At 41.2% G+C, this 24,033-nt stretch overlaps 1 pseudogene; it reads right to left on the bottom strand.

Annotated features, from left to right (window-relative positions):
- Positions 1-16,996: 16,996 nt before the first annotated feature.
- The window catches only part of LOC112320947 (26S proteasome non-ATPase regulatory subunit 10-like), a 57,196-nt pseudogene continuing 50,159 nt past the window's right edge, over positions 16,997-24,033 (bottom strand).

Here is a 24,033-nt window from a genome sequence, read left to right as displayed (position 1 = left end):
CACACACATGTAAACCCCCCAAAGTCTCCCATTTTACTTAAGTCCTTATACCAGGCCCTATGTGATCAGATTCCAACATCTCCAGACCTCATCTTCTACAACTCATCCTCTTGAACTCTCTGTGCCAGCCACACTGTCTTCCATCCTATTCCCTGGATACATCAATCAAGTGCCAACCTCAGGGCCTTTGCACAGCTGTGCATTCAGCCTGGAACACTATTTTCAGCCATCCACAAGGCTGATTCCTTTCTTTTCTTCAGATCCGCACTCAAAGGTCACTTTGTCCATAGGCTTTCTATGGACACATTATCTAAATTGCACCCCCATCGAATTGCACTCTATTCTTCTTACCTTGTTGAGAATGAATAAGAAAAGATGGAGGGAGATGGGACATGGAGTCCAGAGGTCCACAGAAGCCTGGCTCTAACTACATCACAATTCAATACAATCATAAGGATAGTCAGTTCTTGCAGACCAATAAATAAATATATATATATATAAATAAATAAAACAGAAATACTTTGTAGTAGATGGCTACTATCCACCTAACATCTCTTTCACCTTTCTTACCTTGGTTACAAAATCCTGACTCTAGTTGGGGCAGCAATGTGCCTAGCTAAGACTACATTTCCCATCAGCCATTAAACAAGACATGACCATGTAACTAGGTTGCGGTCATTGAAATACAAGGTTAAATTGTATGGAAGATTTCTGGCAAGTCTTCTTAAAAGAGATTGGTAAAATTTGGTGGGCACGCTTCTTGCTCTTCTTCCTATTATCATTTCTGCTGTACGGGAAACAGACATGATGGCTGGAGCTCCAGCAGCCTCTTGGATCCCTGTGAGTTGCACTTGATGCTAGAAGTCACATTCTGAGAGTGGCTAAACAGGATGAAGACTGGTCCCTGATGACATGCAAAATTGTCACATCAGTCTGTACTGCCCTCCACCCAACTTCTCCTGAGAAATAAGCCCTTATGGTTTAAGTCACTATCATTTGGGGTTTCTGTTACATGCTGTCAATATCCTCCAGCTAGGGACACCAGGGACACTCATGTAGCAGAACAAGTTGTTTATTCCTCATTTCAGTGAGGGAAACCTCACACTATGGGCAACCATGGGGCAGTAAGAGCGTATGAGAAAGGACCTATCATAGCATTTGGTCCTTGTGCCTAACAGAAAGTTGTACTTCATAAATGTGTGTTGAATGAATAAAATGGACAGCAAGAAAGAAAGAAAGAAAGAAAGAAAGAAAGAAAGAAAGAAAGAAAGAAAGAAAGACCTAGAATGCAGTGTAGTTCTTTTAATTTAGACAAATACAAATTTAAATTTCTAGTTTAATATGAATTAATGAATTGCTAATGTTGCTCAGATTTCTGGTGAGATTCAAAGTTGATGTGTTTTTATAACATTTTTTAAATTTTAGATTCCAAAAGTCCTTCATTTGGACATAAACAAATTTCAGAATTTAAAAGATCAAAGTTTATGTGACTTAGCATTGGCTGAGATTATATTAAGGAAGAGTTTACTCACCTCACCTTTCAGAATTATAAAATAATCCACATATAAGTTCTGAAGTACACTAAGTCAAAATTGGGTAATATTTAAATTAATTTGGGAATTGCAATAAAGTAGCTATTTATTTGGGGTACTGCCTGAGGCAAAACCCAAGAAAAACAAAGGTATTGTGTAATTGCCACCCAGCATAGATATTATTGAAAGAAAATAAATCAAAATGACCCCACATGTGAGGGGGGGAAAAAAACAATATTCAACTCTAACTTAGCTTAGCTATTAAAGGAAACAAAGATGATCACAAAAGGCGGATAGAGGAAAATCATTGTTCTGTAAATGCTTTTGAATATGTGTATGACTTTTGAAACCTGTTCTAGGATTTTATAACACAAACTAGAAGAGATGATACCCAGAAACAATCATCCATACACACATCCATTCATTTGTTCAACAAATATTTATTGAGCACATAGAATGGACTTATAATATCATCCTGAATCCAAGGAGCTTACAACCTTCAGGAAAAGAAAATATAAGAATTTAAAATTTTTTTCAAAATGTACAGAGTGGTCAAACTGCAATGATGGAAACACAGGTTATGAAGACCTAACGCAGCCTGGAAAATAAGGATGCTTTCGGAGGTAAAGACACTAGTACTGGATGTTCAGAGTTGTGGAGCTCTCCAGGTGGAGTGGAGGGAACGTCCTTCCCTGAAGAGGAAACAGCATGTGAAAAGCACAGAGGGAAGTGAGCTGAAGACTCATCCAGGATGCAGAGGGTAGTCTGGTGAAAGGGGGTCTAGCATGGAGGAAGAATACTGACTCCAGGGAAAGATGGGTCTGGACAGGGAGGCAGAGAGCAACCAGGTGTCTCCTGTGGGAGATGCCCCACCCAGCAGAGCTCTCCTGGCCACCAAGGATGAGAATAAATCATCCTGGACACAATCTTATTGTTCCGGTGGGAAAGGGGATGGCAATTTCCTCTAGTGGGGAATGCCCCAAGCCCTTCTCCCAAACAGTTTTTATTGGGAATGTTATGTGTAGGTGTATACAGCATACATGCATAGCTCATCAATCAATGTCAAAAGGCTCTAGTCATACAAAAACAGGTATTATCTATAGATAACAATTGAAGGAACACAGGGATTTGTTATAGGTTAGGGTTTGTTAGTCATGCTGATGCCAGATGGTCTTTAAGATGTGTTTCATGAGACAAGGAGGTTACTCCTTATGCCTTGAACTTAAGCATCTGGTTTACATCAACAGGGCAATGCTAGGCAGAGTAAGCTTCAAAGGATAAAATGTACATTTCAGGCCTGATTCCCACAAGAACCCTCAGTGTTAGAGTCGGGTCATGCCTGACACCTGCATTACCTGGTTTTCCAGGGAAACTTACTAGCCCCTTTCAGGACTTGCTCTTGCAGGACTGCAGTCTATGAAACCACACAGAGTGGTCCCCAACAGTCTCCCATACAACACATGCTCTCATTGTTTGCAGTTCTTCACGTCCTCTCTCTCTCTGAGTCCTACCTTCCTGCCCATTCCCTGAGACTTGCTTCCTCCCACTAGAGTAGTCAGAGTATATGCTCCTGCCCCATTAATGTTGGACTTGACAATGTGACTTTCTTTAGCCAATTGATGACAGCATGCCAGTTCCCAACCTTGGCCTCAAGAGGCATTCATCTTTCCACTCACCCTCTTACATTCTAGTATCTCCCACATGAAGGATATTCACCAAGTGACCATTTCTCCTTCAATGCTTGTGTTACAGACCTGAACCCCAACCACAGCCTAGAGCCAAGCCCCCTGACCTGCAGCCTGAAGCAGCAGTACCCAGTCACACCCAGAATGGATTAACTGAACCATTGTCAACTGGATGGTGATGAGTCTGCTTCTGGCATCCATGGGTTTGGGGCTGAGAGCTGGGGATCCCAGGGCTAAGTCAGGACTAGAAATACAGATTCTGAGTCCTTTGCATGGAAGCAATAGTCAAAGCCATAAAGAGCAATGAGAGGACTCGGGTCAGGGTATGGGGTGGTGGGAGAGAAGAAGAGAGCCAAAGATAGCATTTAAATGGAAGTCATGGAATGTGAGCTTCCAATGGGAGTGGAGGAACAACAGTAAGAGCTGGAAATTATCAGAAACTGAGACTGCTATGGGAGCGAGGGGAAGAGCAAGCCTTGGGAAGGAATGTCTGGTGAGTGTGGCAGATTCCATGGTCAATCCAAGCAGAATTTAAAACTTTATTATATGCAAGAGTCAATCAGTTTGAAGAGTTCTGGAGGAATGGAGGGAACAAAGTCAGATTTTAATATAAGGAATGAAGGGAAATGGGGACCTGGAGGCAAACCATGGTTTAATTCTTATGAGAACTTGGGTGAGAAGGGAGGTGGGTGGCATGCTAGAGATTCTCTATGGAATAAAAGAGACGTTACCATCTTTGTGGTTGGAAGTCTGCAGGGCCGAAAAAAGACAAGGGACAGAGTAAGAGTGATCACTGATGCAGGGAGCTTCCCAGAGAACAGTAGCAGAGTGGGACAGAGACCTGGGTAGAGGTGAGCATCTCAGAGCAAAGAACAGACCTTTCATTGAAGGCAGCAAGGAGGAAGGAAGGATGTAGGGACCCAGGTAACTTGTGAACAGAAGAGGAAGGACTGTAAAAATGCTACTTGGCCTTTTGGTTGGATGTGTAGCAAAAAGATCTGTTTAGAGACTGGACCAAGGGGAAAGTAACTGGAATTAGAAGCTGCCTGATAATGGATAAAGGAGAGTCATACAGTATTGCATCTGAGCTGAGGTAAGATAGTTTGTTTTCGATTTCAGTGGGGCCAATTACCAAGAATAAATTTTTTTGTGTAGTATGAACAAAGAATAAAGGGATGGCTGAATTCACCCAGGGGAAATGAAAAAGGCAGGAAAAAGGTCAAATCATTGCCAATGACAGCATGATGACAGATAATTAAGGGATGGGCTGAAAAGGAGACAAGAAAGTCAGAAAGAGGTCAGTGTTACCGATGCTATCTCACATCTAGAGATCACTGGCTAGGCTCAGTACCATGTGCTTTCTTTATCATCTCACCTCACCTTTGAAACACACTTAGGAGAAGTGGCAGGACAAAGAAAATGGAAAGAAGTGAGACCAGAGTGAGAATGAGGGAAAAATATCAAGTTTATTCTGACTGAAAACATTGAAGTGTCAGAGTAAGAGTTTTTATTGGGGAACGCTGGCTCCAGGGGCTGTGGTCTTAGGCATGATGTTTTGAGTGGTAACCAAGCCATGTGCATGGGCCAATGAAGTGCATTGGAGGAAGGGGCTGTCTGAGTTGGGAAGATTATAAAGAGTTAGGTCCTACTGCAGCCTGTAGGACCTTTGGAAACAATCCAAAGTATCAGGTGATTTGTGGGAGGTCATGATAAAGGCTCAATAAACATCTAAACAGTCATAAAACTCAGACTAAAGACAGGTATTATTCTTCAAAATGCAAAACTGCAATCTAATCAGATAATTCCAAATTGAAAGACGTTCTATAAACTACCTGACTAGTAATCTTCAAACATGTCAAAAGTTAAGATAAGTAAAAACAGCCTCTGCCACAGACTGAATAAACAAGGGAGATAGGACACTTATATGCCATGTGGATCCCAGATTCAATCCTAGAGCAGAATAGGATATTAATAGAAAAAAACTGATATAATTCAGCTAATGGTAATATACCTTTCTTAGTGTTGATCATTGTACTACAGTCATGCAAGATTCTGGGTGAAGTTTTTACGAGAACTCTGTATTATCTTTGCGCCTTTTCTATAAGTTCAAGATTATTTTAAAATGAAAAATCAAAAACCAATATGGGTATGAAGTGAGCTGTCTACCTGTCCTAGAGAAGTGCAGACACCTTGAGCCCTTCCATCCCTAAAATATCTCATCGGGTCTCTGCAGAAGCCTCTTACACAAAGTCCACTCTCAAGCAGACAATGCGGCAGCCAGGAGCCTCTGTGTAGCTACTTCAGGCCCTGCAGTTACTGGCACTCCATGGTGCCAGATAATTGTTCCATGTCAAAATCAGAGTAGGCAATTCTACACTTGTGTTGGTAGCATGCTAGACATGACTGAGAGAACTCCTCCCCGCTTCAGCAGGGCCACCGTGATTCACAACTGCATGACGCACTACACGTGTGGTCAGGAGCATAATGGCTCTCCAAAGACGATCCCATCCTAGTCCCCAGAAACTGGGAATATGTTACATCACACGGTAAAGGGGAATTAAGGTTGCAGGTGGAATTAAAGTTGCTAATCAGTTGGCTTTGAGATGGGGAGATGATCCTGGGTAATCCAGGTAGGCCCAGTATAATTAGAAGAGTAACAAGTGGAAGAGGAAATTTGAACACAGAACCAGAGAGATGGCAAGTCCAAAGTCTCTGGCTTTGAAAATGGAAGGAGGGGCTCTTGCCTCTAGGAATGTGGGCAGCTTCTTGGACCTGGGTAAGGCAAGGACTTCCAGAAAGGATTGCAACCCTGCCAACACCTGGATTTCAGCCCAGTGAGACCTACATCAGACTTCTGATCTACAGAAGTGTAAGATTAAAAATGTGTACTGTGTTAAGACATTACATTTGTGGTCACTTGTTAGAACAGCCATAGGAAACTAATACAAAGTACAGTGGTGCCCCTGGAATTGTGTCATGCAAGGGACTTGAGAAAAACAGAGACTGAAACTGGCAACAGCCCCACAAACCATATGTCGATGTCTGGGAAAATTTTCTCTACCTACAGCAAACACGGAAATGGACTTAAAACAGATTCTCAAGGAACAGACATGTTCCACCCTCTCTCCAGGACAAGACAGATAGTTCCAAAGAAAGACTGCCTTATGCTGGAATGTAGGCATTTGCACCAACCAGAATTGGGCAATCACTTCCAATTCTAGTGCACCTGGGTGACTGTCCCCAGAAAAATGTTCTCACACCAATCCTGACAGTTCTTAAGAATACCGTCACCCTTCGTTCACCAGGTGGTACCATAACTTCAATGAAATCTGAAGGCTGATGTGACTTGATTTGAATGAAATATTTGAAATATAAATCTGTCATTGGCTTTTGTGTTTTCTTTTGAAGGCCTAGTGGATGCCCACTAGATGGCCTGTTTTTGGCCTCACAAGAGAGTTGTGGAGAACCAGATAACCGGGAAGAAAGGCACCACGATTTGTATCTAGAACTCAAAGCAGAGGCACTCACACCCTCTCATCCCTGTTGCATGCTGGTGCCTGGCTGGGATCCCTGGTCCTGAGATTCACCAGTAGGAAGACCCATGTCCTCCCTTGCTCAGAATATATGCCATGTGTTACAAGCTTTAAGAGCTTTAACTCTTTATGTCTGTTGCTATTATCCAGGTTCTTAAAGATAAGAACCTCCATCTGCCCCACTAGTCAGTTTAATTTAGGTAGGAATTTGTAAAGGTATCAGGGTCTGGCTAGAGAGTCAGGCATGCATGTTGGCAGCCAGGACAATGTCTGAGGTCACACTGAGGGTCAGCCCCTATAAAGATCTTAGTGCTACCCATGGGTGTATGGGTGTAGACTCTATGACACTGAGCACCGGTGCCTCAGACCCAGAGCCTCTGCCATGGGTGCTACCCAAACAGAAGAGCTTGGCTGCTTTCCTAACCAGAAAGTAGACTTCATAAGGTCCCCCTGCCTTGGAGTCAACATCACATAGGCACATCTGATTGGCACAATCAGGTCACGTGCCTCTATCCTGACCCAAGGGAGGCTGGGAGTGTGAGTTTTGGCTTCCAGTGAAGTTGGGACTGAAAATATGGCAAATATCTACCACATTTTGGCGGGGAGTGTATGTCCTCTTTCAAAAAAGAAGAAAGGGGAAGAGAAGGAGAAGAATGTTGAACATCATTTAAACATATTCTTAGCAACCATATATTTCATTAAACAAACCCCAGTACATAATATAGGACAAAAACTCTCTATTAATAAATAATATCTATCTATGTATTACAAAAGACAGATAAAAGAATAAAATAGTGCATACAAGTTAGAAATAAAAATATGAATGAAGTTCAGTTAGGAAAACGCATATAAAAAGAAATCAGAACACAATTTACACCAGACCAAAGAACTCAGGACAAAATGAATTAAACGTGACACTGAGGAGGATTATATCAGTTTAAGGATAGTCCATAATAAAAGGAAAAGAGTCATAAAATCTCTCAGAGATAAATAGTGTATCCTCAAGACCAGTACAGAAAAGGAGATTGAAGCCAAAAGAACATTTGATTTAAAAAGAAAATGAGAAGGACACACGACTCTTAGTGTAAAACAGATCAAGGATACAACAGTGAGAACACAGGGAATGTAAACAACATGATCGTGAATTCACTGACATATTCTATCCTGTGGACTTTACAAAAAGAAGATCATCTACTCACATATACCCACAATACTATTACCAAAAAAAATGACCTCATCTTAAGACAGGAAACAAATTAGATATTGACAACAGCTTAAATTAAACAATTCCAGAGACTTTAAAACATCCTGACAGATAACTCTTGGTTAAAGAGTAAACTAAAGATAATTTTCTAATGTCTGCAATTTTAATTAGGCCTTTGGCACAGGAACCTCCGAGCATGAAGTCAGTGCTGTATTTATCAGCAACTTTTATTTCTTTAGATGCTTTTGCTATTAAAGAAGGAAGAATAAAATCTATGTGAACTAAGCATTTACTCAAAAGAAAGTTATAAACTTAAAAAGTTGGAGAGTGCCATTCCAAGGAAGCAGGAGGAAGGAAATAGTAAAGATCAAGTTAGAAGTTAATGAATTGAAAAGAAGAAATCAGCAGAATTGCTAAATTGTTCCATGGGATAATTTTTAAAACAGCTACAAATAGTATAAATGACATTTTATAAATAATTTTAAATACTTTACACTATGTTGTTTAAGTGTAAAATGTCAAAAATGATGTTTTTTTTAAATTTTAAATTATCAAAATGAACTTGAGAAAATATACAAAATATTCATCATAAAAAATTACAACCTAAAAAGGCCACAAACCCAAAACACAGGTCTTGGTTTATGATATCATTCTTCAATAACAGCAATCAGAGCTCCTCAGAAAATAGGACAAGATGAGCCTGGGGCATCACACGGTGCCAGAAAGTAAGGAAATGCTCCAAAATAAAAGACAACCCACACATCAAAGGACCCAGAAGCCAACTGAAATCATTCCCAGTGGCCCCAAACTGGATCCATTTCAGCAGATAAATAAAGAAATACTGGATCATAACCCAAACTTTAAATCAATATCCATGGGTCTTACTGATATAAGCAAATAATTGAATAAATAAATGGGAGAAGAAACAAATCACCCACGCAGGAGAATTCCAAAAATGTAGTTACTCTGCCCTCAAGGAGGTGAAATGTAACTTCCCGGTCCTGAAGTGTGGGCTGCACAGACTGACTTACTTCCAAAGATAAGGAATGGAAGGAGGGTAGCTTTACAATGAAGAAAGCTGCCTAACACGATGTCAGCCAGGTGTCAAGGTTAACACCCACAGTAAGAAGTCATGCTGATAGTGTATACTCCTGAATAGATGTGACGAGAAAGGCACTGTACCTCTGTGGTCCTCCTCCCCGAAATCCATCACCCGCATTAACCATAAGAAAAACTTCAGGCAAATCCCAATAGAGGGACATTCAATAAAATATGTGTACAGTACTTCTCAAAACTGTTAAAGTCATCCAAAACAAAGAGAGTCTGAGTAACTGCCCCAGGCAAGAAGAGATAAAGGAGATAAACTGACTAAACGTAATGTGGTACCCAGGATGGGATCCTGGGACCAAAAAAGACGTTAGATAAAAACTGAGGAAAATCAGACTCAAGAATGAAATTCAGGTAATAGTAATGTGTCAATATAGGTTTGTTAGTTGTAACAAATGTACCATTGCAACCTAAGCCATTAACAATAGGAGAAGCTGGGGTGAGATCTATGGGAACACTCTATGCTATCAGTGACATTTTTCTGTAAATCTAAAACTTCTAAAATTTAAAGTTTTAGAAGTTAAATGTGGGAGAGGAGGGGTGGGCAGGGCAGGGGAGAGCAATGGGGGGGGAATGAGGACAAATGTAATTGACCAACAATTTAAAAATGAAATAAATAAAACTAAAAGCTGGTTTTCCACCCTGGCTGGTGGAGCTCAGTGGACTGAGTACAGGCCTGTGAGCCAAAGGGTCACCTGTTTGATTCCCAGTCAGGGCACGTGCCTGGGTTGCAGGCCAGATCCCCACTGGTGGGCACTTGAGAGGCAACCACACATTGATGTTTCTCTTCCTATCTTTCTCCCTCTCTTCCCCTCTCTAAAAATAAATAAATAAAATCTTTTTTTTAAGCCAGTTTTCCAAAAGACCACAAATATACATTAATAAATCTTTGGGTAATTTTTTATAGTTTCAAATAAATGATCATTGATGACAATGCCATACAGTACAAGAAAATATTGAAAGTTTTTATACTCACTTTAAGTAGCTAAAACAATCTGATCCAAAACTTGACAGAGGTGATAGATAGATAGATAGATAGATATAAAATCCTAAAACATTGGCAACTTGAATTAAACAGTGTGTTAAAAAATATACAGTGTCTCAAAAGAATATTTCAGAGAAATATGGAACAAAATATCAATACTTATTACTATAATGTTAATCTATCACTTCAAAGATCAAATAAGAAAACAACTATTTCATTGTGGTTTTAATTTGCATTTCTCTGGTGGCTAGTGATGCTGAGCATCCTTTTATATGTCTCTGGGCCCTCTGTATGTCCTCAGTGGAGAAGTGTCTGTTCAGGTCCTTTGCCCATTTTTTAATTAGGTTGTTTGTCTTCCTGGAGTGGAATCGTGTGAGTTCTTTATATATTTTAAAGATCAAATGATTGTCAGAGGTATCATTGGCAAATATATTTTCCCATATGGTTGGTTTCTATTTCATTTTACTGCTATTTTCTTTAGCCGAACAGGAGCTTTTGATTTTGGTGAGGTCCCATTTGTTTATTCTTTTCTTTATGTCCCTTGCTCTAGGGGACATATCAGTGAAAATATTACTACATGGAATATCTGAGATTTTCCTCCCTATGTTCTCCTCTAGGACTTTTATGGTGTCAAGACTTATAACTAAGTCTTTCATCCACCTTGAATTTACTTTTGTGTGTGGTGTAAGTTGGTGATCAAGTTTCATTTTTTTTTATCATGTAGCTGTTCAGATCTCCCAACGCCTTTTGTTGAAGAGGCTTTCTTTCACTCCATTTTATGCCATCATAAACAAATCAACAAACAACAAGTGCTAGAGAGGATGAGGAGAAAAGGGAGCCCTAGTGCACTGTTGGTGGGAATGAGGACTGGTACAGCCACTGTGGAAAACAGTATGGAATTTCCTCAGAAAACTGAAAATGGAGCTGCATTTTGGCTTGGCAACTCTTCTGTTGAGATTATACCCTGAAACACCAATTCAAAAGAACCTATGCACCCCAATGTTCATGGCAACACAATTTACAATAGCCAAGTGCTGGAAGCAATCTAAGTGCCCACCAGTAAATTAGTGGATAAAAAAACTATGGTACATTTACACAATGGAATACTACGCAGCAGAGAGAAAGAAGGAGCTTATACCCTTTGCAACAGCATGGATGGAACTGGAAAGCATTATGCTAAGTGAAATAAGCCAGACAGTGAAAGACAAATATCATGTGATCTCACCTATAAGTGGAACCTAATCAACAAAGCAAACAAGCAAGCAAAATAGAACCAGAGACTTTGAAATAAAGAACAAACTGACGGTAACCAGAGGGGGCAGGGGAGATGGATAATGGGGGAAAATGGGGGAAGGGCCATCAAGGAACATGTATGAAGGACATATGGACAAAGTCAAAGGGGATAGGTTCGGGGGTGGGAAGTGGGTATGGGTAGGGTAGGGGGACATTGTGGGTTGAAAATGGAGACAACTGTACTTGAACAACAATAATAAATACATACATACATACATACAAGTATTTCAGAATGCTTTAAAAGGCTTTGGTATAATTCAATATTTATTTCAGATTAAAATTCTTAGCAAAGCAAAAGTCTTAAAGATAATAAGTGGTTCCCATGATGAAGAATGTCTATCTTAAATTAATGGGCAAAATTATATCTAAAATTCAAGCAGCATTCCCACTGAAATCAGAAATAAGACTATTATGCTTGATAAGTTCCCTAGTGTTTATCATGTTCTGGGAAGTTGAATATAAGCTATTATAAGGTGAGAATTAGAAAGAAGAGAAAAATCCATTGGAAAAGAGATAAAAGCATTATATTTGTAAAAGACATCATTACATTTCTAGAAGAAATATGAAAGGGCCTATTTCTACAAAGTCATCAGAATTAAATAGGGAGCACAGAAAGTTTGTCGGATTCAATGTAAATATAAAATGATAAAACTTTATACTACCAATAACCTGTTAGAAAATATATTAGAAAAAATTCAACAGAAAATATAAAATACCTGTCTATGAAGAAATGAATGAGACTAGATGCTATGAAGATGGCCGAGAGGCAGAGAGAGACAGAGGAATTCAATCAACAGCAGGAGTTTGAGGCTGATGGAAGAAGCCGCACCACAAAGGGCTGATAAAACAGCATGTAAGAAGGAAGAATTCTAACAGGTGGTGAGCATGAGGTCTGTAGGTTGGCTGCTAACCTTCTACCACTATCCAGCTCACTGAAACCTCTGTGATCATGGGTGTGTACATGCAGCGAAGTCATAAAAAGAAGAAAGGAATAGAAAACTTTTGAAGATTTCTTCCATAAAAAGCTAGGGTTAAGTCTAAGACATGTCAATAGTTTTGACCACTGTGACTTGACCATTCAATTCTTCCAAAAAGTATGAGTGAATCAGTAGCCCAGGAAAACACAGCCTGCCTTTCCAGTGGGCCACTCACGACCGGGAAGGCAGGAAGTCCAGACAGGCCGCTGCCAGAAAACAACTTTTTCACCCTTTTCTGATGTGTTCGATATTCCATTAGCAGCCCATCCCCTGCTGACATGCATCTCAGCTAATTATTTTAAGAAATCAATATATTTGTCTGAAATCTGACCAAAACCACCAGTCAACACTTTATGAAAAGGTGACATACTTCAGTATAAGTAGCACTTGTTCAATTTTGAATTCAAAGAATTGAGAAAGAGTTCCTGAACCATTAATAACTTCCTAAAGGAAAAAGAAGCCTAGGATACAAACATAATTTAAGGTCTGACGATAGCCTTTTGCCATCACTAACTTTGGGAGTTACTTCTTATATTTTAACAGCTTTCAGATATAATTATAGAGAATTTCACATGTTTAATATGTACAAGTTGATGAGTTTGGCCGTATGCACACACCCAGAGAACCGCCACCACAATCAAGAAAATAGACATATCCAACTCCCCCCAGAATTTCCTTGTGTCCTTTGGGTTTTTTTTTAATTCAGTCACTAAATTTGCTCCCTTTCTGAAATGAAGCAGAAAATACTAATAATCTATAAACACACAACTGCAAACATACACACAAAATCTACTGCTTAGAAATCTAAACACTTGTACTTTGGGTCCAGGGGACTTCTAACTGACCTCTTTGTGTTTCAGTCATGTACATGGTAAAAATTCAGCTAATCAAAAACATAATAAATGAATAATGTTGTAAAGTACATAAAACAACTGAAACTTAACACACCTGGGTTCAAATTTCTTGAATGACTCACTTCATGAAAGGTCAACTATGTGATCTCTCTTTTTCTCATATTATCAACATGGGAATATGTGTAAAAATAGTTCATAATGGTAAAGTACTACATAATTGGGGAATGTAACTATCATCAACATAACTGCCCATTTAACAGCAAAATAGTAAAGATATAAATCTCTAGACAAGAACTATTTTTGAACTATTTTTTAAAGCAAAGACATACCTATCAAATAGTTTGAAAATGTACTGTGTAAATATTAATACCTATGTAGGTAGCCAAACATTCTCTGTAAAGAAATTTTTTCTTTCTAAATCACATCTGTAGTGTATTATAAGTATTTTACCAAAATTTGACTTTATTGTAAAATAGGCCAACTTCTTTCAAATTGTTTAAAATGCAGTCATTTTTCCCCAAAGGTGGAACCAATAAATAATTAGAACAAATTAAAGCAGACAAACATTGCATCATGTGTTTTGCACATACAAGGCATTGAAACTCTATCAAAGGATCAGGTAGATCATTGAAGGGGAAGACAAGCTAAGCGTGGTAGTGGGACACAGCTTTAGTCTGTTGTGCGGGAGTGGGGGGGGCAGGTGTGGGAGGAGGTCCTGGCATCAGCTGGCCTCAGCTCCTCAGGAACCTTCAATAAAAATATCTGCCAGGGATACAAGGGGGTTCTGATGCTTAAAAAAGGATGGTGTGGAACGTGCTAGTATCCCACTGAGAACCTATCCAGGGGACACAGGTTTTAACAAAACTTAATAGGTTTTGTTAAAATAGGTTTTAACAAAAGTGACTGCCTCTGCAGGATGGAGAAGTTAAAGGGGACTGGTCGGGGGGTGGGGGGGAATGTTAATAGAACTCTAGCCACTAATTCAGCCCTCAGAGAAGAAAGGATTCTTTGGACCTGGAGTACTTAGCATTGAGAAGAGGGTGGAGCCTGGCTAACAAAGGAGCCCCCCACCGGAGCTGCACCATCAGGGCAGAACTCACCTCGAGTGGCTGGGGGCTGGGCTTTAGGGGAAGAAAGTACCACCACCATGCAGCACACTCACCACTTAGGAAAAGAAGAACAGAGGCAAGTTTAGTGATGTCTTTGTAGCCATTTTGTTTTTTCCTTATTCTGGAAACTTTTGTGCAATTTATATATTTAAGAAATAAATTTCTTTTCTGCCTTGTTAGTGAAACTCCCATAATAACTTCTGTGTAGTGACAGGGTGATGCCTGTCACTAGACCCATGGACTTGTGGTCAAATCCATGTGAGTTGAAGGCTCAAGGATCAAATGCTTCCTGACAATGACCTTTCAGCCCTCCATGAGCTGAACCAAGCAAGAGTCAGAACCACCCATTTTAAGTTATTTCCTTTTTCTCTGAGCAACTGAACTACAGTCAGGGGAAATAAAACAACCCCTAGGTCAAGAGAAACAGCAAGTTTCCTAAGACAGTATATAAGTGGGTATGTCACTGATTGGCCAAATGCCTCACCCAGGCCTGGATAAAATGAATGACTCTTCATCTGGATCCATCCCATCAGCCGAGAAGACGTTGGTGACCTTCTGTAAAGCCCCCATGCCCTATCTCCCACCACAGCTCAGAGTGCTGGCTGCCACCTCCTCCAAGCTCTGGCCTGCTGTCCATGCAGCATCCCCTAGAACACAAGAGGCGTCCGTCATGCTGGTCAGTTCCAGGGGCCACCACTCAGCCAGCCCAAGGAGAGAGTCCCTCTCCATTGCTGAGAGGCTCTGGCACCACCACCAGGATCGAGGGATAGGTGGTCATGACCCTGTGGAAGGAAAGACAACCACCTTCTTCTACTTGTCCTCACAGGCTACAAGTAGGTGACCAGGATGGCTCCAAAATTAAAACAACAGTAAAGCATGTGTGCACGCTCTCACACACACACCCTGGAGGCTGCGTTAGGACAGTCCTGCTGTGACCACAGCAATCAGAACCTTGGCACACCCATGGCAACTGCCCTTGTGTTGCCTGACAAAACTAAGAGGCCAGTGAGCAGCCCAGTGGAGGCAGGGAGGAAATACGCAGTCCAGGCCTGCCTGGTGATCCATCATCAGAAGTAGGTCAGCTCAGTCAGGTGAAAGAGCCATACCAGCCTCGCAGGCAGGCAAAAATCAGTTTCTCCAAGTGGGGCAGGCCCTGGGTGGCCGCCTCTGCAGTGCAGCTGAGGTCAGCGGGGCTGGACACCGGGGCAGCTGGCCAGAAAAATGCATGTTGCCTGGGCCCCAGCAGAGAGCAGGGTGGGTAGAGGGGCATTTCAGCACGCAGCCTCCAGAACCAAGATGTTCTGTCCACACCACCAATGCAGGTAGTGCATCTGCAGTTTGCATCTCATTTTTCCTTTTCCTGCACAATAAAATAGAACTAAAAAAACAAACTCCCTGTGCTAGATCCTATATAAGCTACTTAGACATTGAAAGGGTGATTAACTTAGCACTTCACAATCCAAGCAGAGCCAGAGAGCAGATACACACTCACACACACTCACACACATGTCCAGATATATGCATGCACACACACGTGCACCCTTATTACACACATGCAACATATAGTTACTCATGTACATGCTCACATACCTACAAATGCACACACTTTCTCACACCTGCTCACATGCTTGCACAAATTCACACACCACTCACACAAGCACCCACTTGCACATGCTTACACATTCACACATGTGCACGCTCACATGTGCACACACTTGTGCATGCATACCCTAATACTCTGTCTCTCTCTCACACACACAAGTGCTCACACATGCACACAAGAGGGGACTGCAGCCAGGGAGATTTCAGCTCTTGGCAGTGGGATCAGGATGAAAGCCCATGTTTCTAGGCTTCCAGTCCACAGGGCCTGGCACCGGAACACAGAGGCGCAATAAAGAAGAACTCACTGGCCCCTTACCCATTCCATGCATGGATTGAGTGCTTTTGGGGTGCCAATCCTGCAGTAGGTGCTGAGCATATGAAGGGACAACACCAGTATGGTCCCTTACCTTCCAGTAGTGGACACAGACATCACTGAACAATTGCTGTAAAGACAGACAGCCAGGAAATCAACTGTTTTCCTAACAAAAGGGACAGACCCAGCTGGCAAATAAATGCCTTTTGCCTTTCAACTTTCCCCTTCTTCCTGCCTGGAATGTGGCTGTAATATAATCTGAGACCAGAAAGAAGAAAGCCACATCCTAAGGATGGAGGAGCTGAAAGACAGAAGGAGCTGGGGCCATGGAGACCATGGTGCCTGGCAGCAGTGCTGGACTGCCTCCCCTGGGCTTCTTGTTACATGAAGGAAAATAACCCCGTCTTTGGTTAAGCTGCTCTACTCAGCTTTCTTCCTCATGTAGCCAAAACAACCCCTGACAGACAGGTTGCTGGCTACCACAGAAGGCATTGAATGATTCCAGCAGTGGTCATGCTAACAGGGCCACTGTAGGCAGAGAACAAAGTCCCAAACCTAGAATACACGTCCACTTAGTTAGGAGAGAGGAGTGCCCCCATCAAGGTGAAAAAGGTCCAATGGACTCTATTTTCTCTCAAATAAATAATGGTCTCCTGGAGACAGGGTATCAGCTAGGGGGGACAGGACGGGCATGTAGAGAGGCTCACAAAATCAAAGGAAATTCTGCAGAAACAGACAGACAAGATCCAAGGTGCCAGGAAGACCTCCGGTGGTGGGAACCAAACATAAGCTTATCCAGGTGTCAACGCTGCAAGTGGATTAATTCCATGCTGGCACCGCTGTGCTCAAGAGCACAGTACAACACAGAGCTTGGACCATGGGCATACTCCCTGGCTGCGCCGTCCATTGCCAATGTCTCTAGCCTATTCTCATAGCCAAACCCCAATAAATCGCTGTCTGTGGAAGAACTTACTGGCGTTCCTCTACATTCCAGCTAGGAAAAAGGGACGCACCCTGTGTCAATATCACGCACTGACTCACCTCTAGGGCCTCCTTTTCCCTGTGCTTTGTTAACCCTAAAATAAAAGGTCTTTCAAAGTAAGAAGCAACAAGCATTTATTGAGATCAAAAAGAACAGCTATTCAGGACACACCAATCATGCAGAAGCCCAAAGAGTGTTTTCATTAAGAGATAAAGGCGAGGGGTATTTATAAGAAAGGGAAGGGGAACATTATCTCATTAGAAGAAAGGCACTTATATTGGTACAGATAAGTTAACAGAGTGATATTAATTCTAAACAATTTCAAATTTTCAGACTGGTAGTCATTAGTTTAACAGTCATAATAAGTGTTTTCTTGTTACCTTTACAAACAGTTCTTTTGCAAGGGACAAGGTTGCTCAAGCCCAGTCCAAACATTATTTTGCCCTGTTTTTAACATCCCCATGTTTGAGGCTTAAGACATGCAAGGCAGTATCTCTGTCAAGGCAGGGCCGGCTCCACTTTAAAGCAGCTTCATTTATATATTGTTCATAGAGCCTACATTCAAAATCACAAATTCCCTCTTGAGAGAACCTCATTATCACTGCAGTGGAGGCCTCTAATACATCAGCTATGGCTTCGGGCCAGGATCATATGTCACAGACCGAGGGTGGACATTGTGGCTGCAAGGAGGGGTGTGGGAGTAATGGACACAGAGCCTGTACTGTTGGGGGTTGGAGAATGAACATGTGGAAAGTTAGATGCCCTTTTACAATTAACCATTGGTATTTCTGCAGGGTCTTTCCCATTCCTTCCCTAAGGTCCTTGAATCACAGTCTTAATGACTTTTCCATGTACTCATGTTTCCTAAAATCCTGGTGAGATGTCTCACGTTTAGAGAAGGTATGCTGGAGTTCATAGTCTCCAAACTTTCCGTAAACCCCAACAACACTTCTGGAAAGCTGCTGTTCTGTGAAAACACCAGAACATAGTGGCAGTGTTTCCTTAACTAGGCCAGCATCTGTATTTTAGAATTTGGATCAGTGAAGAGAAGAGGGCAGAATAGGCAATAGGAGGGAAGAAACCCCATTCATGAGGCCTGTGGCCCTGGGGACAGACAAGTAAAGAGGCAATGTCACCGTGATGAAAATCCTAACCCACTGAACCTTGGTACTGGGACCACAGGGAGACACACCTAACCAAGTCTCAGACACGAGGCTTCCCAAGGAAGGCAATGGCCCACCTGTGCTTCAGGATGCAAATAGTCATCCAGTGAAAGGTTACATGGTTGTTCATTGGGTGGGGCAAGTGTATTAGTTACTTATTCCTGCGTAACCAATTACCCCAAAACCTAACTACTTAGAGCCACAACATTTATCATCTCCCAGTATTTTTTTTTTTTTTGATGGATAGGGAAGGGTAGGAATCTAGGTGCAGTTGAGGTGAGTCCTCTGGATCAGAGTCTCTCCCAGGTCGTAGTCAAGGTGTCAGCCCAGGTCAGCTGGGGAAGATTTCCCCACGCATTTGATGGCTGGCAAGATCCCTTTCCTTGTGGGCTATTGATCAGAGGCTGCCCTCAGGCCCCTGCCATCTGTATCTTTCCAGTGGGCAGCTCACACCATGGCAGCTGGCTTCCTGAAAGCAGCAACCAGAAGCCCCAGGGAGAGCCAGAAGGAAGTCACTGTCCTTGGGAACCCAGGCTTCCTGCAAGAGACAGTCTGGGAGAAAACAGGAGTGGACTGTAGCAGCTGCAAATATAAGCCTATTGTTGAAAAAGCCGGAAGAGCCCATGCACCCAGGGGAATGGCCAACATAGACTGAATATAGTGTTCAGAATGACAATTATGAAGAATATAGTTCAGAAAAGCATATATTTATTATGCACTAAACTCTAAACTGTAATATTGAATTAGAACACTATTAACAAGATGAAAGAGGCATTTCCTAACTTCCAAGATTCATTATTATGTGCCTTCAGTGTTGTTAATAGAAATTCTTAATTTAACATATTGAGAATAAAAGGTGAGCTTAATTCTTATCAACCTGATAGAAAAAGTACACATCTTTTTATGCAATTCAAAACCAGAGAGAATTCAGCAATTACTATGTAAATAATGTTTGAGTCTGCAAAGGTAAAAGACTGCACATGTGTTTTTAAGAAGTATACATTCTCAAATTAATACTTTATTTGTCTTATAAAGCTTAATTCATAAACATTTAGCATTGGGAGTTTTACATTAATTAAAATTGACTCCAGTTTAACCAATTATGGAAGCAAAATGTTAGACTGTTAAGAATCATAAGATGAAGAGAAAAATATTTTCAACCTAGTTATTCAAGAACTAACCAAACATTTCTAGATTATCTTCTTTGTCATTCAGCCTCTCATTAGCCTACTTCATTTATTTGCCGAAATCACTATCAGAAGTGACATTAAAGAGTAAAGCTAGGAATAAAAATTCAATTAAGTCCATCTTAACAGAGTTGTTCTGTTTATGGGACTTCAAAAGAAGTGGTAGTGATAGTGATTTAAATTGTGTTCATAAACTTGTGAACTAAAAGTCTTTATTACTCCCAAAATCCTGGCTTACACAAATTCCATTTTCCAAGCGAACTGGAAAAAGATGTTTTTATGCAAAGAAATCACCACCATATCTTGTTCATTCTCATAAAAGTACAAAAGCACTTCAACCCAGAAGCCATAAAAGACATAAATAAATTAGATTGCAGGAAACAAAGTAAATTCTAAGCAGTAGAAAATAAATTATCCAAAGTTATAAAGCAAATGGAGAACTAGAAAAAATATTTGCAACTTATTTCACAAACAAGAGCTTATCTTCTTAACACATAATGATCTCCCATAACGCTTTAAGAAACAGCCAACACTACTGTTAGATTGTTCTTAACTTCAATGTCTCTGGTTATATTTTGTTTGCTGGGGGGGAGTGGGAAGGGGACAGTGAGGAGAGGGGATTACAGGAACTACTATAAAGGACACATGGACAAAATCAAGGGGGAGGGTGGAGGTGGGGGAGGGAGGTGGGTTCGGCTGGGGTGGGGTGGAGGGATGGGGAGAAAGGCATACAACTGTAATTGAATAACAATAAAAATTTTTAAAAAAGAAAAGAAACAGCCAACACAAGAGAGAAAGGGGGCATGGTAATAATAAGAGATTTTATAGAACAAAAGAATGAAAATGGCTTTAAAACATATAAAAAGATTCTTGAATCTGTCCTTCCACTTTTCTCCCCAAACTTGGCATCATCCTGATTCTTCTCTTTCTCTCTCCCCCATGTCTAATATGTCAACACATCCTATTGGCTCTGTTTTTTGAAAGAATCCAGAATCTTACCCAGTTCTCCCCACCATCACCTCCTCCTGGATTATTGCAACTCCTAACTGAGCTCCTGGTTTCCATACTTGCTCCCCGTACCATTCTTTAGAGGGCTTTCAGAAAAAAACTCTTTAAAATGGAATCCTACATTGGTTTCCCACCTCAGGGTCAAAGCCAAAGCCTTGTGGCTCCAAGGCCATGCATCTGAGCCCTATGACTTTCCTAACCTTCTTCCCTGTCATGCTCCTCCCCACTCACACCACTTTTGGCCTTTTTGTTCTCTGTGAACATGATGTGGAAGATTGTACTTTCCAAAGATGACAGCAACAATATTACCTGTGGAAGTTCATTTTATGTGTCAATTTGGCTAGACCCCAATGCCCGGATATTTGGTCAAACATCTACCTAGATGTTGCTGTGAACACATTTTTAGATAAGGTTAACCTTTAAATCAGCAAGCTTTAAATAAAGTAGATTACCCTTCATATTGCAGGCAAGCCTCATTCAATCAGTTGAAGACCTTAAGAAAAAAAAGACTGAGATCCCCAGGGGAAGCAGGAATTCTGCCTCCAGACAGCCTTCAGACCCGAGCCAGAACACCAGCTCTTTCCTGACTCTCCAGCCTGCCGGCCTGTCCTGCAATTTCAGACTTGTTAGCCTCTACTACTGTGTCCACCAATTTATTAAGATAACTCTCTCCTCCTCCTCCTCTCTCTTTCTTACTATAGACATAGATATATAGATACATAAGGATATAGATATATAGAGATAGATGTAGAGATATAGATAGGTAGAGGAATGGATTAATAGGTAAATATATGAATGATGGATATACAGATAGATCATTCTACATATATTGAGGGGTGTGTGTGTGTATATGTATATCCCATTGGCTCCATTACTCTGGAGAACCCATACTAATATGCTGCCCAATAACTTGGCCTTCTCATTCGTCCCATGAAGAGGTGGCATCCATGCCCCTCCCCTGGGTGTGCACCTACCTTGATCAATAGTAAGAATTGTGAGATTAGGTCAATGTCATGCTGTGCCATCTTCCTGGACATCCTCTCTAGGCGCTTCCTGGCTCTCTCCCTCACTCAATCAGCTCTTTACACAAATTTTGACCTTTCAGGGGGGCTTCACTTGCCCCCATTTAAAACGACAACCCTCCACCCTGTGCTCTTTAGCTCCCTTCCCTGTTTCTTTGTCTTCAAAGAACTTACCACTGTCTTAAAGGCTATTTTTCTTGTTTACTTTTCCTTTGCCCAGCTCCTCTGACTAAAATGTTTTCTCCACAAGAATTGGTGTTATGGGGTTCACTCTGCCCAGTGCTGCATTACAAGCAGCTGGAACAGTGCCTACACACAGTAGGGGCTCAACTTATATTACAGGAGGATAAGCAAGTGGATCAATGCACAGACCTCACCAAAGAGAAGGGTAAATCAAAGCTTGAGTGACACACAATTTTTTCTCTATCAGATTGGCAAAAATCTAACCATCTGGTGGTAACCGGGCTGGTGGTGATGTGGGGAAACACGCACTGTCATGCTCTGCTGGCAAGAGCATAAACGGGCACAAATTCTTCAGAGAGTGATCTAGCAACATGATTTAAAATGTGAGATTCACATCAATCTGACCCAGCAAAGCCGTCCTGTAGAAATACATTCGACAGAAGGGCTCAGACATATGAGAGATGGTCTATGAACAAGGACACTCATGACAGCACACATCTGAATGAGCGAAACATTCAACAGCCAAGTGTTCCCCATGATGTAACTGTTGCATGCACGTCGGGCTATTCCTGCTAAGAGAGTTAGGTGGGTATAAAAGAGGATACGCCATTCTATACTTAAGTAGAACTTAGAATAAGCTCTAAGGCCTATTGTTAGACAATCGGGCAAAGTTCAAAATAGTGTGTTCTTGTGTCACCAGTTTAATTGGGAGAGGTAGACTATCTCCAGAAGGACGGAAGACAACTGGATAAGAGGTATGTTGTACTATGTGCATTTAGTAACTACTCAAAGGGAATATGCATCTCTTTTTTAAAAACAAATATAATTAGCTTCAATCTCTTCTAGAAATGGCAATCACATGATCTCTAGCTTCCCTTTTGCTTGTCTCAGGGACAGACAAGTGACACATACAGAACATGTAGCATCAACGTCTTATGGACAAATTGGGAGTAAGGGGGACCTTCCCTGTTTCTCCAGAGAGAAGCACACAAATGCTCACAGCCACCCTAATCAATGCCAAGGACTTAGTAATCCATGAAATAAGCAATAAATGCTTCAGTAAAATTTATGGCAACAAATATAGCTTACAAGACCACAGGAAGCTTTCTCAATATAACAAATTATGAGATAAACTGCTGCGTCTGTTTACCCATCATGCTAACATGTGGGTCATTACACCTACAGATGGTTCCTTCAATAAATAGAAATGAGGCAGGGAGAAGCACTAACCAAAATATGTTCTCGTTTATATTCCCTGTGGGGGTTTTCTTCATCAGCATTGTAAGGCTGACAAAGAAAAGATAAAAAAAAGAAATATTTAAAATGTATTATATTTATGGCTTTTTTAATTGACGGAGTAGAATAACTATACTTAAGAGCAAAGATATATTAGCTTTAAAAAGGAAACATGACCTGTTACTTAGTAACAAACTATTGTCTGTCTTTATCTTTCTCAGAAAACTACAGAGCTAAGGCAGTTAATAGTACCATTCATGCAACTGTTTTTAACCAACATCTAAACTACATTTTTAGAATATATTTTTTTCCAAAACACAAAAAACAAAGAGAGTCCCTGTTCCATTTACTGAGTACACACTACCTATAAGATGCTGTAACACAGATACACACCACTTGTCTTCAGGCAGGTCATAGGAGTGAAGTCCCAAATAGGTAACCCTAGCGCACTCTCAATGTATGAGAGACAAAGAAGGAAATGACAGAGGAGGCGAGCCTTCGTGGAGATGACAGTCTTTGAATCGCACCTTGAAGGATGGATGAGAACAGAAACAAATATTCTTCCAGCAGGGGAGCAAGTATGATGAGGGCAACATGGCGGACACTCCTAACTTCTAATCCCCAGGAACCGGCATGAGAATAGAAATAATACTCTGCCTGTAGGAGATTGACTAGTGTCCCCCCAAAAGATATGTCCAAGTCCCAAACCCCACTATCTGTGCATATGACCTTATTTGGAAATTGGGTCTTTGCAAATGTAATTAAATTCATTTAATTGAATTTAGGTGGGTCCTAAACCCAATGGCCCAGGTCCCTATAAGAGGAAGGAGAGGGAGAGTCTCCCCAGAGAAGGCCATGTGAAAATGAAGGCAGAGATTGCAGGCACGTAGCCACTAGCCAAGGGACATCAAGGATTGTTGGCAGCCACCTGAATCAGAAGCTCCAGAAAGAACCCTCCCTGCCTACCCCTGATTTAGGACTTCTGTCCTTCAGAATTATGAGACAATAAATATGTTGATTTTAAGTAACTGACTTCATGGCAATGTGTTACAGAAGCC

This window comes from Desmodus rotundus, chromosome 1, assembly GCF_022682495.2.
Source record: "Desmodus rotundus isolate HL8 chromosome 1, HLdesRot8A.1, whole genome shotgun sequence".
NCBI lineage: Eukaryota > Metazoa > Chordata > Mammalia > Chiroptera > Phyllostomidae > Desmodus > Desmodus rotundus.
This window is presented reverse-complemented; position numbering and strand designations above follow the sequence as displayed.